Source organism: Orcinus orca, unplaced genomic scaffold, assembly GCF_937001465.1.
Source record: "Orcinus orca unplaced genomic scaffold, mOrcOrc1.1 scaffold_23, whole genome shotgun sequence".
NCBI classification, from domain to species: Eukaryota; Metazoa; Chordata; class Mammalia; order Artiodactyla; family Delphinidae; genus Orcinus; species Orcinus orca.
Genome location: NW_026043884.1, coordinates 1,669,017 through 1,681,833, shown reverse-complemented (window position 1 = coordinate 1,681,833; position 12,817 = coordinate 1,669,017). Strand labels below are relative to the sequence as shown.

Sequence of the window (12,817 nt, the reverse complement as noted above, 5' to 3'; positions counted from 1 at the left end):
TGGTTTCCTGCAGTTCTGCCCCGCTTTCAAGTCCTCTTGGCAGCCTTACTTCAGTATATTTTTGGATGATAGCTGTCATTTATAACTCTGCAGGTTTGTGAATTACAGTGCCCCTGAGCTCCTTTCTTCAACTCGCTTTCTTGTGAGCTGGACGCAACACCGCAGGATTGCTTCAGGCCCTATACTGGTTCCGGCACGGCATGCTGAGCCTTTGGTTAATTCCTCTTCCTGGTGGGAAATGAGAGTTAAATTTGCCCGTCCAGACACCTCCAGCTAGTCTCTCATTGGTTCTCCCTATTCCTGTTCATCTACCGCAGAAATTGCAAACTGGGCCAAACAGGATGTTAAAGACACTGACTGTCCAAGTCGGGAGAGTATTAGTAAAGCACCTGGAATGTTGTACCTGAGTACCAGGGGATGAGAACTGAGACATATTGGAACACGTCTCCCAATCACACAGTTGATCATACTATGTGTTCCACATGCATGTTTTAGCTGAAGGCAGAAACCTTTAAACCAGGAGACGTGATACCCGTGGAATGGGTACCATTAAATATGACTTCAAAGGGTCTTCATTTGCTCACCGAACCTCTCCAATCCTATCACTGCTGCGTTTATGCCCCTGTACTCACGCTTGATTCTCTTTCAGAGACATAGCAATCCATAGGTTTTAAGATACTTACTAGTCAGCTACATTCTTAGGAGTTTAATATGGGGTGTTGAGTCCATTTCATTGAGCAAGGGGTAGCTCTTGTCTATTCCAAATTTGGCTTAAGGAACTTTATCTGTGCTCATTTCAATCTCTGGTTTTATGCAGCACCCCAACTCACCTTTCCCCTTAAGCAAGCATATGTTGGTTTTCTAAATTTGAGACCCTCTGCTGTTTTATAATCCAGTTCCTGTGTAGCCAAGTTTACATTCCGTGTATTAGTGATATCTTATGATGTTTCTTTTTCTTTGTGACTTATTTCAGTTAGATTCATCATACCTGAATCCACTCATTATGCTGCTACGGGCCTGATGACATAGATTTCATTGCTGAGTGATATTGCATTGTCCGTAAGTACCACAACTTCTTTATCCATTTTTCACTTTCTGTGATATTGAACTTGTACCATAAACGAGGTTCTTGTAAACAGAGCCATCCCAAAATTTGGGGTGGCTGTGTCTTTTTGATTTTAATTTCCCTAAGCTATAGGACCATAAGTGGAAGTGCCCCAGGCTCTGTTGCTTTGTTTCTTAGATGTTTCAGGAAACACGATACACTTCTCCCGAGTGGCTGTTGGCAATTTACATCCTGCCCATCAGCATAACAAGGCTCCCAGTTCTCCAACGCCTGTCCTGCCTTTCTGGATTTTACACTTTTTTCAGATGGCCGTTTTGACCCCGGGGAAGTGAGACTTCATTGTAGTGCAGATTTCCTTTGCAAGCTTGCTTGGTTGGCCAAAAAGGGCGTATGCGTTTTTTCCTGAATATATTCAGGAAAAAACACATACGCCCTTTCTGGCCAAGTGCATCATTGTCCACGTTCTGCATCTTTTCCTATGCTTTAAATGGAATTCCAGTCTACCTCCTGAAATCGGTTTCCTGCAATTCTGCCCCGCTTTCAAGTCCTCTTGGCAGCCTTACTTCAGTAGATTTTTGGACGATAGCTGTCATTTATAACTCTGCAGGTTTGTGAATTACAGTGCCCCTGAGCTCCTTTCTTCAACTCGCTTTCTTGTGAGCTGGCCGCAACACCGCAGGATTGTTTCAGGCCCTAATCTGGTTCCGGCACGGCATGCTGAGCCTTTGGTTAATTCCTCTTCCTGGTGGGAAATGAGAGTTAAATTTGCCCATCCAGACACCTCCAGCTAGTCTCTCATTGGTTTTCCCTATTCCTCTTCATCTTCCGCAGAAATTGCAAACTGGGCCAAAGAGGAGGTTAAAGGCACAGACTCTCCAAGTCAGGAGAGTTTTAGTAAAGCATCTGGAATGTTGCACCCAAGTACCAGGGGACGACAACTGAGACATATTTGAACACGTCTCCCGATCACACGGTTGATCATACTCTGGGTTCCACATGCATGTTTTAGCTGAAGGAAAAATCCCTTAAACCTGGAGAGTTGAGACCCGTGGAATGGGTTCCATGCAATATGACTTCAAAGGGTCTTCATTTGCTCACCGAACCTCTCCAATCCTATCACTGCTGCGTTTATGCCCCTGTACAAACGCTTGATTCTGTTTTGGAGACATAGCAATCCATAGGTTTTAAGATACTTACTAGTCAATTATATTATTAGGCGTTTAATATTGGGAGATGAGTCTATTTTGTTGAGCAAGGAGTAGCTCTTGTATATTACATATTTGGCTTAAGGAACTTTATCTGTGCTCATTTCAATCTCTGGTTTTATGCAGCACCCCAACTCACCTTTCCATTTAAGCAAGCATAAGTTGGTTTTTTGAATTTGAGACCCTGTTCTGTTTTGTAATTCAGTTCCTTTGTAGCCAAGTTTACATTCCGTTTATTAGTGATATCTTATGATGTTTCTTTTTCTGTGTGACTTATTTCAGTTAGAATCATCATACCTGAATCCACTCATTATGTTGCTACGGGCCTGATGACATAGATTTCATTGCTGAGTGATATTGCATTGTACGTAAGTACCACATCTTCTTTATCCATTTTTCGCTTTCTGCGATATTGAACTTGTACCGTAAACGAGGTTCTTGTAAACAGAGCCATCCCAAACTTTGGGGTGGCTGTGTCTTTTTGATTTTAATTTCCCTAAGCTATAGGACCATAAGTGGAAGGGTCCTAGGCTCTGTTGCTTTGTTTTTTAGATGTTTCTGGAAACACCATACACTTCTCCCCAGTGGCTGTTGGCAATTTACATCCCGCCCTTCAGCATAACAAGGCTCCCAGTTCTCCATGGCCTGTCCTGCCTTTCTGGATTTTACACTTTTTTCACATGGCCCTTTTGACCGGGGAGATGTGAGACTTCTTTGTAGTGCAGATTTCCTTTGTAAGCTTGCTCCGTTGGCCAAAGAGGGCGTATGCGTTTTTTTCCTGAATATATTCAGGAAAAAACGCATACGCCCTTTTTGGCCAAGTGCATCATTTTCAAAGTTCTGCCTCTTTTCCTATGCTTTAAATGCAATTCCAGTCTACCTCCTGAAATCGGTTTCCTGCAATTCTGCCCCGCTTTCAAGTCCTCTTGGCAGCCTTACTTCAGTATATTTTTGGACGATAGCTGTCTTTTATAACTCTGCATGTTTGTGAATTACAGTGTCCCTAAGCTCCTTTCTTCAAGTCGCTTTCTTGTGAGCTGGCCGCAACACCGCAGGATTGCTTCAGGCCCTAAACTTGTTCTGGCACGGCACGCTGAGCCTTTGGTTAACTCCTCTTCCTGGTGGGAAATGAGAGTTAAATTTGCCCGTCCAGACACCTCCAGCTAGTCTCTCATTGGTTCTCCCTATTCCTGTTCATCTTCTGCAGAAATTGCAAACTGGGCCAAACAGGAGGTTAAAGGCACTGACTCTCCAAGTCGGCAGAGTTTTAGTAAAGCGTCTGGAATGTTGCACCCGAGTACCAGGGGACGAGAACTGAGACATATTGGAACACGTCTCCCGATCACACGGTTGATCATACTCTGGGTTCCACATGCATGTTTCAGATCAAGGAAGAATCCCTTAAACCTGGAGACTTGAGACCCGTGGAATGGGTACCATGCAATATGACTTCAAAGGGTCTTCATTTGCTCACCGAACCTCTCCAATCCTATCACTGCTGCGTTTATGCCCCTGTACACACTCTTGATTCTCTTTCGGAGACATAGCGATCCATAGGTTTTAAGATACTTACTAGTCAGGTACATTCGTAGGCGTTTAATATGGGGTGTTGAGTCCATTTCGTTGAGCAAGGAGTAGCTCTTGTCTATTACATATTGGGCTTAAGGAACTTTATCTGTGCTCATTTCAATCTCTGGTTTTATGCAGCACCCCAACTCACCTTTCCCCTTAAGCAAGCATAAGTTGGTTTTCTAAATTTGAGACCCTGTTCTGTTTTGTAATCCAGTTCCTGTGTAGCCAAGTTTACATTCCGTGTATTAGTGATATCTTATGATGTTTCTTTTTTTGTGTGACTTATTTCAGTTAGAATCATCATACCTGAATCCACTCATTATGCTGCTACGGGCCTGATGACATAGATTTCATTGCTGAGTGATATTGCATTGTACATACGTACCACATCTTCTTTATCCATTTCTCTCTTTCTGCGATATTGAACTTGTACCGTAAACGAGGTTCTTGTAAACAGAGCCGTCCCAAACTTTGGGGTGGCTGTGTCTTTTTGATTTTAATTTCCCTAAGCTATTGGACCATAAGTGGAAGTGCCCTAGGCTCTGTTGCTTTGTTTTTTAGATGTTTCAGGAAACACCATACACTTCTCCCGAGTGGCTGTTGGCAATTTACATCCCGCCCATCAGCATAACAAGGCTCCCAGTTCTCCATGGCCTGTCCTGCCTTTCTGGATTTTACACTTTTTTCAGTTGGCTCTTTTGACTGGGGGGAGTGAGACTTCATTGTAGTGCAGATTTCCTTTGCAAGCTTGCTTGGTTGGCCAAAAAGTGCGTATGCTTTCTTTCCTGAATATATTCAGGAAAAAAAGCATAAGCCCTTTTTGGCAAGTGCATCATTGTCGACGTTCTGCCTCTTTTCCTATGCTTTAAATGCAAATCAGTTCTACCTCCTGAAATCGGTTTCCTGCAATTCTGCCCCGTTTTCAAGTCCTCTTGGCAGCCTTACTTCAGTAGATTTTTGGAAGATAGCTGTCATTTATAACTCTGCAGGTTTGTGAATTACAGTGCCCCTGAGCTCCTTTCTTCAACTCGCTTTCTTGTGAGCTGGCCGCAACACGGCAGGATTGCTTCAGGCCCTAATCTGGTTCTGGCACGGCAGGTTGAGCCTTTGGTTAATTCCTCTTCCTGGTGGGAAATGAGAGTTAAATTTGCCCGTCCAGACACCTCCAGCTAGTCTCTCATTGGTTCTCCCTATTCCTGTTCATCTTCCGCAGAAATTGCAAACTGGGCCAAACAGGAGGTTAAAGGCACTGTCTCTCCAAGTCGGGAGAATGTTAGTAAAGCATCTGCAATGTTGCACCCGAGTACCAGGGGATAAGAACTGAGACATATTAGAACACGTCTCCCGATCACACGGTTAATCACACTCTGTGTTCCACATGCATTTTTTAGCTGAAGGAAGAATCCCTTAAACTTCGAGAGTTGAGACCCGTGGAATGGGTACCATGCAATATGACTTCAAAGCGTCTTCATTTGCTCATCAAACCTCTCCAATCCTATCACTGCTGCGTTTATGCCCCTGTACTCACGCTTGATTCTCTTTCAGAGACATAGCAATCCATAAGTTTTAAGATACTTACTAGTCAGGTACATTATTAGGCGTTTAATATGGGGTTTTGAGTCCATTTCGTTGAGCAAGCAGTAGCCCTTGTCTATTCCATATTTGGCTTAAGAAACATTATCTGTGCTAATTTCAATCTCTGGTTTTATGCAGCACCCGAACTCACCTTTCCCCTTAAGCAAGCATAAGTTGGTTTTCTAAATTTGAGACCCTGTTCTGTTTTGTAATCCAGTTCCTGTGTATCCAAGTTTACACTCCGTGTATTAGTGTTATCTTAAGATGTTTCTTTTTCTGTGTAACTTATTTCAGTTGGAATCATCATACCTGAATCCACTCTATGTTTTACAGGCCTGATGACATAGATTTCATTGCTGAGTGATATTGCATTTATGTAAGTACCACAACTTCTTTATCCATTTTTCACTTTCTGTGATATTGAATTTGTACCATAAACGAGGTTCTTGTAAACAGAGCCGTCCCAAAGTTTGGGGTGGCTGTGTCTTTTTGATTTTAATTTCCCTAAGCTATAGGACCATAAGTGGAAGTGCCCTAGCCTCTGTTGCTTTGTTTTTTAGATGTTTCAGGAAACACCATACACTTCTCCCCAGTGACTATTGGCAATTTACATCCCGCCCATCAGCATAACAAGGCTCCCAGTTCTCCATGGCCTGTCCTGCCTTTCTGGATTTTACACTTTTTTCAGATGCTCCTTTTGACTGGGGGGGAAGTGAGACTTGAATGTAGTGCAGATTTCCTTTGCAAGCTTGCTTGGTTGGCCAAAAAGGGCGTATGCGTTTTTTCCTGAATATATTCAGAAAAAAACGCTTATGCCCACTTTGGCCAAGTGCATCATTGTCGACGTTCTGCCTCTTTTCCTATGCTGTAAATGCAATTCCAGTCTACCTCCTGAAATCGGTTTCCTGCAATTCTGCCCCGTTTTCAAGTCCTCTTGGCAGCCTTACTTCAGTAGATTTTTGGACGATAGCTGTCATTTATAACTCTGCAGGTTTGTGAATTACAGTGTCCCTGAGCTCCTTTCTTCAACTCGCTTTCTTGTGAGCTGGCCGCAACACCGCAGGATTGCTTCAGGCCCTAATCTGGTTCCGGCACAGCACACTGAGCCTTTGGTTACTTCCTCTTCCTGGTGGGAAATGAGAGTTAAATTTGCCTGTCCAGACACCTCCAGCTAGTCTCTCATTGGTTCTCCCTATTCCTGTTCATCTTCTGTAGAAATTGCAAACTGGGCCAAACAGGAGGTTAAAGGCACTGACTCTCCAAGTCGGGAGAGTGTTAGTAAAGCGTCTGGAATGTTGCACCCAAGTACCAGGGGACGAGAACTGAGACATATTGGAATACATCTCCGGATCACACGGTTGATCATACTCTAGGTTCCACATGCATGTTTTAGCTGAAGGAAGAATCCCTTAAACCTGGAGAGTTGAGACCCGTTGAATGGGTGCCATGCAATATGACTTCAAAGGGTCTTTGTTTGCTCACCGAACCTCTCCAATCCTATCACTGCTGCGTTTATGCCCCTGTACACATGCTTGACTCTCCTTCGGAGACATAGCAATCCATAGGTTTTAAGATGCTTACTAGTCAGGTACATTCTTAGGCGTTTAATATGGGGTTTTGCGTCCATTTCGTTGAGCAAGGAGTAGCTCTTTTCTATTACATATTTGGCTTAAGGAACTTTATCTGTGCTCATTTCAATCTCTGGTTTTATGCAGCACCCCAACTCACCTTTCCCCTTAAGCAAGCATAAGTTGGTTTTCTGAATTTGAGACCCTGTTCTGTTTTGTAATTCAGTTCCTTTGTAGCCAAGTTTACATTCCGTGTATTAGTGATATCTTATGATGTTTCTTTTTCTGTGTGACTTATTTCAGTTAGAATCATCATACCTGAATCCACTCATTATGCTGCTACGGGCCTGATGACATAGATTTCATTGCTGAGTGATATTGCATTGTACGTAAGTACCACAACTTCTTTATCCATTTTTCGGTTTCTGCGATATTGAACTTGTACCGTAAACGAGGTTGTTGTAAACACAGCCATCCCAAACTTTGGGGTGGCTGTGTCTTTTTGATTTTAATTTCCCTAAGCTATAGGACCATAAGTGGAAGTGCCCTAGGCTCTGTTGCTTTGTTTTTTAGATGTTTCAAGAAACACCATACACTTCTCCTGAGTGGCTGTTGGCAATTTACATCCCGCCCATCAGCATAACAAGGCTTCCAGTTCTCCATGGCCTGTCCTGCCTTTCTGGATTTTACACTTTTTTCAGATGGCCCTTTTGACCGGGGGGAAGTGAGACTTCATTGTAGTGCAGATTTCCTTTGCAAGCTTGCTTGGTTGGCCAAAAAGGGCGTATGCGTTTTTTTCCTGAATATATTCAGGAAAAAACGCATACGCCCTTTTTGGCCAAGTGCATCATTGTCGACGTTCTGCCTCTTTTCCTATGCTTTAAATGCACTTCCAGTCTACCTCCTGAAATCGCTTTCCTGCAATTCTGCCCCGCTTTCAAGTCCTCTTGGCATCCTTACTTCAGTATATTTTTGGATGATAGCTGTCATTTATAACTCTGCAGGTTTGTGAATTACTGTGCCCCTGAGCTCCTTTCTTCAACTCGCTTTCTTGTGAGCTGGCCGCAACACCGCAGGATTGCTTCAGGCCATAATCTGGTTCCGGCACGGCACGCTGAGCCTTTGGTTAATTCCTCTTCCTGGTGGGAAATGAGAGTTAAATTTGCCCGTCCAGACACCTCCAGCTAGTCTCTCATTGGTTCTCCCTATTCCTGCTCATCTTCCGCAGAAATTGCTAACTGGGCCAAACAGGAGGTTAAAGGCACTGACTCTCCAAGTCGGGAGAGTGTTAGTAAAGCGTCTGGAATACTGCACCCGAGTACCAGGGACGAGAACTGAGACATATTGGAACACGTCTCCCGATCACACGGTTGATCATACTGTGGGTTCCACATGCATGTTTTAGGTGAAGGAAGAATCCCTTAAACCTGGAGAGTTGAGACCCGTGGAATGGGTACCAAGCAATATGATTTCAAAGGGTCTTCATTTGCTCAGCGAACCTCTCCAATCCTATCACTGCTGCGTTTATGCCCCTGTACACACGCTTGATTCTCTTTCAGAGACATAGCAATCCATAGGTTTTAAGATACTTACTAGTCAGGTACATTCTTAGGCGTTTAATATGGGGTTTTTGGTCCATTTCGTTGAGCAAGGAGTAGCTCTTGTCTATTACATATTTGGCTTAAGGAACATTATCTGTGCTCATTTCAATCTCTGGTTTTATGCAGCACCCCAACTCACCTTTCCCCTTAAGCAAGCATAAGTTGCTTTTCTAAATTTGAAACCCTGTTCTGTTTTGTAATTCAGTTCCTGTGTAGCCAAGTTTACATTCCGTGTATTAGTGATATCTTATGATGTTTCTTTTTCTGTGTGACTTATTTCAGTTAGAATCATCATACCTGAATCCACTCATTATGCTGCTACGGGCCTGATGACATAGATTTCATTGCTGAGTGATATTCCATTGTACATAAGTACCACAAATTCTTTATCCATTTTTCACTTTCTGTGATATTGAAGTAGTACCGTAAAGGAAGTTCTTGTAAACAGAGCTGTCCCAAACTTTGGGTTCGCTGCGTCTTTTTGATTTTAGTTTCTCTAAGCTATAGGACCATAAGCGGAAGTGCCCTAGGCTCTGTTGTTTTGTTTTTTAGATGTTTCAGGAAACACCATACACTTCTCCCGAGTGGCTGTTGGCAATTTACATCCCGCCCATCAGCATAACAAGGCTCCCAGTTCTCCATGGCCTGTCCCGCCTTTCTGGATTTTACACTTTTTCATATGGCCCTTTTGACCGGGGGGAAGTGAGACTTCATTGTAGTGCAGATTTCCTTTGCAAGCTTGCTTGGTTGGCCAAAAAGGGCGTATGCGTTTTTTCCTGAATATATTCAGGAAAAAACGCATACGCCCTTTTTGGCCAAGTGCATCATTGTCGACTTTCTGCCTCTTTTCCTATGTTTTAAATGCAATTCCAGTCTACCTCCTGAAATCGGTTTCCTGCAATTCTGCCCCGCTTTCAAGTCCTCTTGGCAGCCTTACTTCAGTATATTTTTGGACGATAGCTGTCATTTATAACTCTGCAGGTTTGTGAATTACAGTGCCCCTGAGCTCCTTTCTTCAACTCGCTTTCTTGTGAGCTGGCCGCAACACCGCAGGATAGCTTCAGGCCCTAAACTGGTTCCGGCAAGGCACGCTGAGCATTTGGTTAATTCCTCTTCCTGGTGGGAAATGAGAGTTAAATTTGCCCGTCCAGACACCTCCAGCTAGTCTCTCATTGGTTCTCCCTATTCCTGTTCATCTTCCGCGGAATTTGCAAACTGGGCCAAACAGGAAGTTAAAGGCACTGACTCTCCAAGTCAGGAGAGTGTTAGTAAAGCATCTGGAATGTTGCACCCGAGTACCAGGGGACGAGAACTGAGACATATTTCAACACGTCTCCCGATCACATGGTTGATCATACTCTGGGTTCCACATGCATGTTTTAGCTGAAGGAAGAATCCCTTAAACCTGGAGAGTTGAGACCCGTGTAATGGGTACCATAAAATACGACTTGAAAGGGTCTTCATTTGCTCACCAAAACTCTCCAATCCTATCACTGCTGCGTTTATGCCCCTGTACTCACGATTGATTCACTTTCAGAAACATAGCAATCCATAGGTTTTAAGATACTTACTACTCAGGTACATTATTAGGCGTTTAATATGGGGTTTTGAGTCCATTTCGTTGAGCAAGGAGTAGCTCTTGTCTATTTCATATTTGGCTTAAGGAACTTTATCTGTGCTCATTTCAATCTCTGGTTTTATGCAGCACCCCAACTCACCTTTCCCCTTAAGCAAGCATAAGTTGGTTTTCTAAATTTGAGACTCTGTTCTGTTTTGTAAACCAGTTCCTGTGTAGCCAAGGTTACATTCCGTGTATTAATGATATCTTATGATGTTTCTTATTCTGTGTGACTTATTTCAGTTAGAATCATCATACCTGAATCCACTCTATGCTGCTACGGGCCTGATGACATAGATTTCATTGTTGAGTGATATTGCATTGTACGTAAGTACCACAACTTCTTTATCCATTTTTCGCTTTATGTGATATTGAACTTGTACCGTAAACGAGGTTCTTGTAAACAGAGCCAACCCAAACTTTGGGGTGGCTGTGTCTTTCTCATTTTAATTTCCCTAAGCTATAGGACCATAAGTGGAAGTGCCCTAGGCTCTGTTGCTTTGTTTTTTAGATGTTTCAAGAAACACCATACACTTCTCCCGAGTGGCTGTTGGCAATTTACATCCCGCCCATCAGCATAACAAGGCTCCCAGTTCTCCATGGCCTGTCCTGCCTTTCTGGATTTTACACTTTTTTCAGATGGCCCTTTTGACCGGGGGGAAGTGAGACTTCATTTTAGTGCAGATTTCCTTTGCAAGCTTGCTTGGTTGGCCAAAAAGGTTGTAAGCGTTTTTTCCTGAATATATTCAGGAAAAAACGCATACACCCTTTTTGGCCAAGTGCATCATTGTGGACGTTCTGCCTCTTTTCCTATGCTTTAAATGCAATTCCAGTCTACCTCCTAAAATCGGTTTCCTGCAATTCTGCCCGGCTTTCAAGTCCTCTTGGCAGCCTTACTTCAGTATATTTTTGGATGATAGCTGTCATTTATAACTCTGCAGGTTTGTGAATTACAGTGCCCCTGACCTCCTTTCTTCAACTCGCTTTCTTGTGAGCTGGCCGCAACACCGTAGGGTTGCTTCAGGCCATAATCTGGTTCCGGCATGGCACGCTGAGCCTTTGGTTAATTCCTCTTCCTGGTGGGAAATGAGAGATAAATTTGCCCGTCCAGACACCTCCAGCTAGTCTCTCATTGGTTCTCCCTATTCCTGTTCATCTTCCGCGGAATTTGCAAACTGGGCCAAACAGGAGGTTAAAGGCACTGACTCTCCATGTCGGGAGAGTGTTAGTAAAGCATCTGGAATGTTGCACCCGAGTACCAGGGGAGGAAAACTGAGACATATTTGAACACGTCTCCCGATCACACGGTTGATCATACTCTGGGTTCCACATGCATGTTTTAGCTGAAGGAAGAATCCCTTAAACCTGGAGAGTTGAGACCCGTGGAATGGGTACCTTGCAATATGAATTCAAAGGGTCTTCATTTGCTCACCGAACCTCTCCAATCCTATCACTGCTGCGTTTATGCCCCTGTACACACGCTTGATTCTCTTTCGGAGACATAGCAATCCATAGCTTTTAAGATACTTACTAGTCAGGTACATACTTAGGCGTCTAATATGGGGTGTTGAGTCCATTTCGTTGAGCAAGGAGTAGCTCTTGTCTATTACATATTTGGCTTAAGGAACTTTATCTGTGCTCATTTCAATCTCTGGGTTTATGCAGCACCCCAACTCACCTTTCCCCTTAAGCAAGCATAAGTTGTTTTTCTAAATTTGAGACCCTGTTCTGTTTTGTAATTCAGTTCTTGTGTAGCCAAGTTTACATTCCGTGTATTAGTGATATCTTATGATGTTTCTTTTTCTGTGTGACTTATTTCAGTTAGAATCATCATACCTGAATCCACTCTATGCTGCTACGGGCCTGATGACATAGATTTCATTGCTGAGTGATATTGCATTGTACATAAGTACCACAATTTCTTTATCCATTTTTCACTTTCTGTGATATTGAACTTGTACCGTAAATGAGGTTCTTGTAAACAGAGCCATCCCAAACATTGCGGTGGCTGTGTCTTTTTGATTTTAATTTCCCTAAGCTACAGGACCATAACTGGAAGTGCCCTAGGCTCTGTTGCTTTGTTTTAGATGTTCCAGGAAACACCATACACTTCTCCCGAGTGGCTGTTGGCAATTTACATCCCGCCCATCAGCATAACAAGGCTCCCAGTTCTCCATGGCCTGTCCTGCCTTTCTGGATTTTACACTTTTTTCAGATGGCCCTTTTGACCCAGGGGAAGTGAGACTTCATTGTAGTGCAGATTTCCTTTGCAAGCTTGCTTGGTTGGCCAAAAAGGGCGTATGCTTTTTTTCCTGAATATATTCAGGAAAAAAAGCATACGTCCTCATTGCCCAAGTGCATCATTGTCGACGTTCTGCCTCTTTTCCTACGCTTTAAATGCAAATCCAGTCTACCTCCTGAAATCGGTTTCCTGCAATTCTGCCCCGCTTTCAAGTCCTCTTGGCAGCCTTACTTCAGTATATTTTTGGAGGATAGCTGTCATTTATAACTCTGCAGGTTTGTGAATTACAGTGCCCCTGAGCTCCTTTCTTCAACTCGTTTTCTTGTGAGCTGGCCGCAACACCGCAGGATTGCTTCAGGCCCTAATCTGG

The 12,817-nt window shown here is 43.4% G+C and overlaps 1 long non-coding RNA gene across 3 annotated transcripts in view; it reads right to left on the bottom strand.

Annotated features, from left to right (window-relative positions):
* Positions 1–12,817, bottom strand: part of LOC125963348 (uncharacterized) — a 510,776-nt gene that overhangs the window by 400,258 nt on the left and 97,701 nt on the right. The window lies entirely within an intron of this gene.